Source organism: Cryptomeria japonica, chromosome 8 (assembly GCF_030272615.1).
Source record: "Cryptomeria japonica chromosome 8, Sugi_1.0, whole genome shotgun sequence".
Taxonomy (NCBI): domain Eukaryota; kingdom Viridiplantae; phylum Streptophyta; class Pinopsida; order Cupressales; family Cupressaceae; genus Cryptomeria; species Cryptomeria japonica.
The window spans coordinates 45,205,374-45,213,395 of record NC_081412.1 but is presented as its reverse complement, the minus strand read 5'-3'; positions in this window follow the sequence as shown (position 1 = coordinate 45,213,395).

Below are 8,022 nucleotides of genomic sequence, written 5' to 3'. Positions count from 1 at the left end.
TAGGGCTAGGGTAGATTAAGAAAGAAAAAATTATTTTTAAAATGTAGGGCATCATAAATATATAAATATATTTTGATTAGGGTTTTGTATGGATAAGATACAACAAAGTAAGATCATATTCATATATATATATATATATATATATATAGGCTGATATAGGGTTTTAAGAATAAGAATGGTTAATTGTAGGTTAAATGTTTATTAAGTGGACATTATTAATATATGTTCTTAACAAACATATGGACATAATTTATTATGACATTTGTTTTATTTTTAAATTGTAATTAAATTTGAGATTAAAATATATAGGAAAATATTCCTTATGTATTTAGTTAACCATCTAGTTGATTTAGTCTAGACACATTTTAATTAAATGATATAATACAGACATTAATAATCCTAAGTGCTAGTAACAAATTAATTAGTTCCTAAAAGTAATTAATGGTTATTAGTGATCAACATTATCTTTGTGAATTATGTTAGAGAGTTTTGATTTAATTAAACCATTTACTAAATTTGATGAGATAATAAATTAATTCATTTTCTGCATTTAAATTTTAAATTATTTTCGTTTACTTAAGTTAGTGTTTAAAGTTAACTCAAACATAGTTAAGACAAAACTTGCTAGTGTATTTCATAATGCATATTTAATGTTTTAAGTTGTGATTTAAAAAATAATAATTTATCCCACTCGTGCCCTAAATTCTGGGCATGACATGGGGTGTCTTCGTTTGCTGTTGTTCCTCAGTTACAGTGGAATTTTCAGATGATACTGGTGTAACTGAATCTTCATTCTATATCGATGGATTCAATGCAGGTTCATTTATCAGTATTTCTATTGCTGGTTCAGAGTCTATATACCTTGAGGTTCCTCTAAATATTCCTTCATCACTTCTAGGATCAAATTTGCCAATATACTCATCTCTCCTAATATAGCATTTACTTCCAAATATTCTAAAATATTTAAGAGTAGGAGTAATACCAAACCATAGTTCATGAGGGGTCTTACTGGTTTCACCTTTGATGTGAACTTTGTTGAATGTATAGACCGCTATGCTAACTGCCTCTCTCCTATATACATGTGGTAGATTTGCTTCTGATAACATACTTCTAGCTGCATCCAAGATAGTCTTGTTTTTCCTTTCTACAACTCCATTTTGCTGTGGTGTCTGGGGTGCTGATAATTGTCTTTTGATTCCATTTACTGCACATAATGTATTAAATTCCTTAGATGTAAATTCACCTCCTTGATCTAATCTCAGACATTTGATTTTCTTACCGGTTTCATTTTCTACCATCACCTTGAATAGTTTGAACTTCCCAAGTGCTTATGATTTTTCTTTGAGAATAGTAACCCAACACATTCTAGAATAGTCATCAATGATTAGCATGAAATATCTATCACCTTGTAAGCTTTTAGTTCTAGCTGGACCACATAAATTAGTGTGAATTAAGTCAAGAGCATTATTGGATTTTTTTGGAATACTTTTAAAAGATGCTCTAACTTATTTTCCAAATTGACATTCCTTACATACCGGATTGTGAGGTTTGACAATCTTAGGTAAATCTCTAACTGCCTTAGTAGTATTGATTTTTATCATGCAATCAAAATTTACATGATAGAGTCTCTTATGCCATAGCCAACTTTCATCAATATGTGCAATCAAGTATGTCTTTTCATTGTTATTCAAATGAAAGATATTACCTCTAATTTGATTACCGGTTGCAATTTCCAAACTAGTTTTGTTCATAATTTTGCATTTTCCATTCTTGAATTGTAGCTGAAATCCTTTTTCAACTAATTGACCAACACTCAAAAGATTATGCTTTAAACCTTCAACATAGTAAACATTGTTAGTATTATGCTTACCATCAAGAGATATAGTACATTTTCCTTTGATCAAACAAGCTTTATTATCTCCAAATCTTATCAGACCTCCATTATACTCCTGAAAGGTCAAGAATTTACCTTTATCACCAGTCATATGATGTGAACATCTTGAATCAATGATCCATTCATCCTTAACTTTAACTTTAGCTGCCAGAGCCTTCTCTACTAGTTGAACAGTAGGTGCTGATTGATCTTCTGTTATAGCAACAAAGACCCATCCATTGTCCACCGGATCCTCATCAGAATCATCAGTGACTCCTTCATCAACAAGATAACAAGATTTATCTTTATTCTTCTTAAATCTGTATCTCTGATATTCAGAGTTAGGCTTGTATGTTCTTCTAGCTTCTTCTCTTAGTCTAGCATGTCTATCAAGGTAGCTTGAAGCCATATGACCAATCTTATTATAGTTAAAACATTTAAAGAGTGTTTTACCTTCATACTTACTTCCAATTGGACCTTTAGGAATTTTCCTTGCAAATGGTGCTTCAAGTTCTTCAAGTTCTTCATTTTCTCTCCTGCTTTCCTCAAGTTCTCTCGCATAAAAGGATTTCCAATCAGATTTGTCAAATGATGGTGTAGATGATGTTAATGCCTTAAAAGCTAAATATGTCTTTATAGTAGCAACAGGACCAAATTCTTCAATTTCAAAAGTTGAATGTTTTCCAATCAATGTGTCCCTAGTTACTAATGTATTAGGCATTGTTCTTAACTCATTTATAGCAGTAACTTTCATTTTATATGCGAGTGGCAATCCTCTTAATTTTTTTGAAACAATTTCATCTTCACTTAAGGTTCCTCCACAATATTTAATACCCAAAACAATTTCATTTACTCTTTCCATAAAAGGAGAAATCCTTTCATCTTCTTCCATTTTCAGATTTTCATACTTGACCCAGAAGCTTTCAATTTTTGCAATTTTGACTGTGGAATCTCCTTCATTCAATGTTTTCAAATGATCCCAAATAGCTTTAGTAGTAGACCTATCTGATAATACACTCAAAAGTTCTTCTCTTGCTTTGCAATCATTTTCCTCATCTTTTCCTAAGGTAAGTGGATTAGGCTGACTTTGAGTAGGAGCAATATAGCCATTCTTTGTAACATCCCAGATGTCCTTTCCAATGCAATTTAGATGTGTCTCCATTTTTATCTTCCACATGCCATAGCTGGTTCCATCAAGGTTAGGATTGTCCTTCCTGAAATAGTTAGTAGACATTGGATCTCTTCAAGCTGTTAAACTTCTACAAAAAGAGGACTAGGCTCTGATACCAATTGTTAGGTCCCGGAGACAACTGAGAGGGGGGGGGGGGCGCGCGTGAATCAGTTGTCAAAAAAATTCAAACCAAAAAAAACTTAACCAACCTTAATGCTTAATACTAGTAAACCAAAGTTTATGCCGGTAGACAGTTTATCAGTTAATTGCAGTACCGGTAAATATTAATGCATGAAATAGAAAGATAATAACATCCACAACACATAACACCAATATTTGTACATGGAAACCCTATAAGGGGAAAAACCATGGTGGGAAAACTTACCCACAATCAGATGATACTACTGTAAATAGTATGTGTATACAAATGGGGTTTGCACATGCAGAAAGGCCAAGCGCCTAGAGCTCATTGCTCAATCACAAATAGGAGTCAAACTGACTACAATTGGATGGTTAAATCCAATAATGATGTACTTCTTAAAATAACATCTTCATATGTTGGATTCAGTATCAGTGTAGTTCTGATATGTCTTCACAAAAACCTTTCTTCACCTTCAAATGATGTCTGTGTGTATAGCTCTGCTTATTCTCGCATATACCTTCTTACAATTCCTTTTCCCAATCGCATATTAATCTTACAAATAAGATCTTACATATATACCATAACCTAAGACCAATTTTAGTAGGTTGGCTCTAAAAGATATTACAATGAAATCAATTACAAGTAAATCAATAACCGGTGCAATATCTAATTCAACATGTCAGCTTAATTCATTTACAACAATAATAAAATCATCTCCAAAGCATGTCATTTTGATCTGGAATAGATAAGTCTACCAGTGCTTATTCTAGACCTATTTGCCAGTAATAGCAAATATGAAAATACAAATATATCAATGAACAAATCTCCAAGACAAAGTGTCCAAACGATGTCTTCAACATAACCAAGTGTTTTCCATGTCATTCCAAGTGCCAGTGAACAATATATCCTACCGGCGAACCAGATACCAGTGATTGTGCATAAGTCACTTGCTTGCCGATGAACATTGCCAATCCTCCAAAGTGTCAGAGTTGATAAGTGTTAATAGGTGTTGACATCAATGACAAAACCATATCAACATATCCAAAATACCAACATGATTGACTTATTAGTTGCTTTACTTCTTTCAATTCTGCATGTACCGGTATACCGGTTGGTGTATGCATTATTTAATAAGGTTAAAATTATTCATTCCGGTATACCATTGATTCACCCCCCCTCTCAATGTTATTGAATTCCAAAAATTACTATCAAAGCCTTGTGCCTCAAAGGAATTTTAACATCTTGAGGAAGATCCTGAATCTGGAACCCATGGACGTGGCTTTGGAGAAGCAACTTGAGATGGTACTTGAAGATTATGATGTTGAAAGGTTGAAGAACTTAAAGCTACAAGATGAATTTAATTCTTCTAAGGAATTCATTCTTGTCCTACAAGAGAGGCTATCATTTATTTAGGCTAGGAGGAAGGAACTTTTGCAAAGTCAGGATGATGAAGAGAAAGATCCACTTAAGGAACAATGTCAAAAATTAAGTCAGGAGAACATGGTTATGAGAAATGAAATGCAAGCTATAACTATGAGAATGTCTAAGGAGATTGAGGACCAAAAGAAAAAGGAAGAAAATCTTGTTGTATCCTTGAAGAACAAATTTGAAGAATGTGGTAGGTTGGTTCATGAGAATGATATGTTAAGAAATGATTTAGTACAATCCCAAAGTAATGAACAAGAGCTTGAGAGACAAATGATAATTATGAGAGAAGATCTAACTATTGCAAGTGAGTATAAAGAAAAATTCAAGATTAGCCCAGCACAAATAGATGAGTTGTTGAAGAGACAAAGGAAGATTGGAGACAAAGGAAGATTGGAGACTCCAGTGGACTTGGATTTGAGGAAGGACAAAGTTCCGGTATTGCTAATGAAGATCAAAACTATAAGGCACTGGTTAGGCAATTTAATGCTTATAAATTCAATGGTAGATGTTTTGTTTGCAATAGATTTGGTCACATGGCTAGACAATGTAGAAACAGATCAAATAAGAATCCTGATTCTGCTCCTGGTAAATATTCTAAATGCAATAAGTATGGTCATAAGACAAAAGATTACAGAATGAATGTTAAATGCTATGCATATGGAAAATTTGGACATATGGCTAATCAGTGCAGGTCAAGCAATTATACTAGTTTTAGAAAAGCAATTCAAAGGAACAATGTTACATGTTATGCATGTAATGAGGTTGGACATATTGCTAAAATCTATAAAAGAAGAAATCCATTGGTTTGTATTGGAGGATGAAATGAGAAAGGGAAAGAGAAGGTTAGTGATATCCGGCATGATTATACTCAGAGATGGGTTAGGAAGACTAAAGAAAAATCATCAAATGGAAATGCGTCGGTTACTTATCTGACATAAGAGGTTGCTCCTGCACCAATAGGTAGTTCATCCAATAACTAAGGTAGATGCCTTAGGGGTAGGCAAAATTCATGAAGATGATGCATATGCCCTAGGAAGAGGTCCTGGAAGATGTTCTAGACGTTGGAGATGTTTATCCGACATGGATATGTTCTATTCAAGATCCAGTATCTTTCACTGATAGTCATTAATGTCAATGGAAGATTAGGTTTTTTCATGGCGGATAAAAGGTTGAATTCACTTCATTATTGATCACCTTGCATTTAGAGTGATTTTAGAGTGATTAAGAGTGACTAAGAGTGATCAAAGGCATTTTAGAGAAAACAGATTTCTTCTTGAGCAATTTCACCGACAACTGGAAGAATTTGTTAAGGGTTTTCATCGGAAGCGATCAATAGGTATTTATCTTTAAACATGGTAGCAATATTATCATCTATTCCTATCTTTGTTGTAAATCCGACAATAGTAGAAGTTAAGGACTGCCCCAAGGCAGTTTTCAAGTAGTATCCGCATGTGGCTACCCTAGAATATTTGGTTGGAGCATTTTTCTATGTTCCAAAGGGAGTTGTCTATGTTGAAGATGTTAGGGCATACATACATTGTCACATTGAGGACTTGGGAACATCTTAAATAAAGGGCATGTACATGAGTGAGCTGATGGGAGAATCTAGAAAGATCAAACCGACATACAAGCACATTGAAGACTTAGGGTTTATCGACATTCTGGACATCCCATAGTTTGAAGATGAGATAATTAGGTATGTTTTGAGAAGATTACATGGGGAGTTTATCTAGTTGGATAGACCTTACAAGATCACCAAGGAAGTCATCAGGGCAATTACCGGTTTACCATCAGTTGGGCAAAATCCAAATAAGAAGGTTTCAAATGATTACGTGAATAAAATCACCAGCACAACATCTGATAGGGGATCTATGAGAATCAACACTATTATTCACATGGACATCGGATTCAGTAGCATGATCATCAGATATAAGGTAACTCAGTCAAATTGACTGAATTTTGTTTCCAGTTCCTACATTTTTGCAGCATATAAAATGATGAGAGAAAATGTGAAATTGGATCTATGTGGTTGGATGTTAGATGAATTGTTAATAAACCTAGGAAAGATTAAGGGAGAAAATAAAGGAACCTTCCAATATGGCAACTTAATTGTCTACTTAATGTTATTTTTCATGAAAGACACACTCAGTTTTGGGAAGAGGCAATGGGCATTTGATATCCCAATAGGGAGACAATTGAAACAATCAATTGCTACTTTAGGCAGTTAGAAAGATTATAAAGTACAGGGATATTTCAAAGCATTCCAGAAATCTATGAAGTCTAGGGAAAGGGTTCCTAAGCATATTGTAGAAAAATGTTCAACTGACATATGCTTCATGGTGAAGAAGGATGAAACACTTATGGAAGTAGTTAAGCCCCAAAATATTTGGAAATGGGCTATGAAGTGGATGCACAAATTCTTGAGCCTTATTCAAAAAATTCGATTGATGCACCTATTGATGAGGCAGAGAAGCCATGTGGTACTGCAAAAAAAAAATCACAAGAGGTTGAAATAGAGTTCAACCAGAAGAAGAGAGAGAAGTAGGAAGGAAAGGCTAGCAAGTTTGTTGAGAAGGTCTCACAAGACATCAAAGCATTAATTGATGTTATCCCGGAGAAAGGCAGGAAGAGGAAGAATCTAGAAGTACATGTTGAGCCTATTACAATAGAGTCTGAATATGAGGATGACACACCCTTGACTTTCAAGAGGTTTATAAGGAAGAAAATAGAGGAAACAAAGGTAGAAGCTAAAGCACAACTAGTTAGGAAGGTTACATTCAAAATACAGACACAGAATCAAGCACCAAAAGTAACCACATCAGCTGCATCCGGTACTGCAAACAGGAAGAAAAAGAATGACATTGATACAACTATTCAATCTGGTAATCTTCCACCTAGTACTTGTGTAGAATTAGTAAATGAAATAACTAAGGATGGCATGTTAATGAATGTATAATTTTACTATGATCATTTAGAGGATGATGAACAAAGAGAGGTAGAGGAAGCAGTATTATTATACTTGGATTTTTTTAAGAAAGCCTTAATAGAAATTGAAAATAAAATACTAGCATAATTATATAATATGTTAGATGCTAGAAGACTGTCAGCAATGCAAGAAGACAATCATATTAAAATTCAAAAGTTTTTATCTATTTGTGTTACTGTAGACACCTAAAAATGGTCAACGCTTGCAGAATCATACTTTAACATTTGCGCATTGCCTTATTTTAGGGGTTTTGCATCGCATTAACATTTCTCCTATGTCACGCACTTGGTCTTTATCATTTGTGAGCATCGAGTCCTTCTTCTACATTCCTCATTTGTCTCACTTTCGAATTTGGTCTTGTCGATAACAATATTTGTTATGATTTCGGTCAATCTTATCCTGTCACATCTATGTGCGTATTC